The sequence below is a fragment of the Cavia porcellus genome, unplaced genomic scaffold (assembly GCF_034190915.1).
Source record: "Cavia porcellus strain 051 isolate PalLab524CR breed Dunkin Hartley unplaced genomic scaffold, mCavPor4.1 scaffold_13, whole genome shotgun sequence".
Lineage (NCBI taxonomy): Eukaryota > Metazoa > Chordata > Mammalia > Rodentia > Caviidae > Cavia > Cavia porcellus.
The window spans coordinates 5784421-5787026 of NW_026947496.1; the positions used below are offsets into that span (position 1 = coordinate 5784421).

General features: G+C 36.8%; 1 non-coding gene across 1 annotated transcript; it reads right to left on the minus strand.

The window, feature by feature from the left end:
* Nucleotides 1–1392: 1392 nt before the first annotated feature.
* Nucleotides 1393–1511, minus strand: LOC111754967 (5S ribosomal RNA). The gene has a single exon (XR_002789632.2). It is a non-coding gene; the product is annotated as a 5S ribosomal RNA (ribosomal RNA).
* Nucleotides 1512–2606: the final 1095 nt, after the last annotated feature.

Consider the following 2606-nt stretch of genomic DNA (forward strand, 5'->3'; position numbering starts at 1 on the left):
ATCACTCGGGTGTACTCCATCCAATATAGGTAAATACTTGCTTCATCCATTTATTGTTCATGAACGTTTAGGCTGCTTCCAGGGTGTGGCTGTGAGGACTTGTGCTGCTGTAAACATGGGTCTGCAGGTGTCACCGTAATGTGATGCCTTCAACATTTTTGGCAAGGTACCTAGTATTTCTTAATTGGATGTTTTTATTGTATATGTCTCAGGTCCACAGCATAATGTTTTAATGTCTTAGGAGTGGTTACTGCAGTCAGGCAGTTTAACATTGATCGTCTCATGTGGTTACTGTGTTTTAAACGTGTGTTAAAAGCAACTAAAATCTACTCTTTGCAAATTTTCAGCAGACAGCACAATATTACAGTTACTATCTTTTGTGCTTCACATTGGGTCTGTGACTTAATCATCTTACATAGCTACAGCTTTTTACCTGTAAGTGGGTGTCTCTCTGTTCTCTGTGTCTTACGGTTGTGACCGTTGCTACTATAATCAGGGGAGCATTGATGCTTCCACCTGTGGATTTCATTGCCCATGGATTTGTGTCCGGCAGGGGAATTTCTGGGTCATGTAGTAGTTCTATTTGAAAACCTTTGAGTAACTTTGCTACTGTGTTTCCTAATGGCTGTACTCATGTCCCTGCTGCCCGTGGCCAAGGGTTCTGTTCACACCCCCACCAACTCAGGTGCTCTTCATCTTTCTGATGCTATCCTAGCCATTCTCAGGGGTGTGCCATGTCTCACTGTGGCTTTTTCATTTTGTGTTTGATTAGTGATGTTCAATGTTTTCCATGTAGCTGTTGATCATTTTATGTCTTCTTTTGAGAAAACTTCATTCAGATGTTTTACCTAATTTTTAATCAGGTTATTTTATTTCTATGCTGTTGAGTTTCTTATACAGTTTGGTTTTTAACCCTTTAGAAGATGTATGGTTTAAAAGTATTGTTCTTTTAATTCTCAAGTTGCTTTTTCATTTTCTTTTTTATTATATTTATTTGATACTGACAAATATGTACATATTTACATGCATGTATGGCTACATCAGACTGATACATGTATGCATTACCTCAGTTTTCATTTTTTCTGTCATAAAGGCATGTAGAATTTATGCTCTTAGGTTTGTGTTTTTCATCATATTTGGGAATACAGACGTATCCATACATTAGAAATGAAAGGCAGTTGTCATTACTTACCCACCTCAGTGTTTCGTAGAATGAAATGTGTACAGTTTTTCCTCCCTGTCTGTCTCTCCTTTCAGGTCTGGAGTAGTTTTAATCACATACTTCTTTACAGTTATTTTCTGCTTAAGATTCTGGATTGAATTTACATTTTCTCAACTTGATTCTGACTCTTCACTGGGAAGCTCAGAAGATCCTGTTTCTTTTTTTTTTAAAGCCTCCAGCACCTGGTGTTCCCAGGTAGTCTCCCATCCAAGTACTAACCAGGCCCGACCCTGCTTAGCTTCTGAGATCAGACGAGATCGGGCGGGTTCAGGATGGTATGGCCGTAGACAAGAGCCCCTTTCTTGGAAACCCAAATTCCAGAGCACCCTTAACAGTTCTGTGCCACTAATCACTGAACGTATCCTGACTCACCGAGACACTGCCTGTTCTTAAGCTCAGTGGTGTCTTCTTTGTGGTTCAGGGTCTAGTGCTGTCCTTTACTTTAAGGGAGACCGTTACGTCCATTCTTTTTTTTTTTTTTTAAGTTATACAGATTTACAGAAAAAATAAACAGTAGGAAATCACTAGTTAATGGATTACATATTGTCATCTTAGAAATAATTGTTCAAGTCACAAAATTAAAGCTTGTAAAGTGGGCATTCCAACAGTGAGACTGCAAACAGTTGTGTTCAATGATCCAATAAAACTCAGCGATATCATTTTCTATCTTATACACTTAAATATACATGCAGTTATATCATTTAGCACTTTCTTTTCCTCTCTTTTGTACAATGACAATTACACATTTTGGGTTTTGTTGCTCCCACAGTTCTTATTACTTTTTTGGAAGGGAGTAGAACCAAATGTGACCTAACAGAACAGAGTCAATCAAATGAAAAGGGTGGACATAATAGATAATGTAAAAGCATAATACAAGGTGATCAATAATGGTTACCATAATGCCTCCCGCTATCTCTAATAGAATTTCCTATATCATCAGTTATAATAAAATTGAACAAAACAGTAAAGAACAAAACTGACAAAACCAAAACATTGGAGACATTATAGGTCTTCAAAAGTAGATAAAAGTCAACAAAAATGGGGGTCATATTGAATTTCACTATCTTCACAGCTGTTGCCTAAACTTTTGAACCTGGTACTAGCAAGCAAAACAGAATAGGGGGACATCAGTTAAAAACAAGATGGTGAGAGTAATACAGGGCTTTAAATCAAGATAATGGAAAGTCAAAGTGGGTTACTATAATATATCCTGCTATTTTTTATTTATTTTTTCCCTTAATTAAAAGGATAAAAATAAAAAAGTAAATAATGAAGTGGAGATTGAGATAAAAGAGGGCATAACAGTAAAACAGCGCAGATCAAAACATAACCATTTAAGCAGAATAGTGTTTCGCCACAAGATAATCCTGAAATAAAAGTAGTT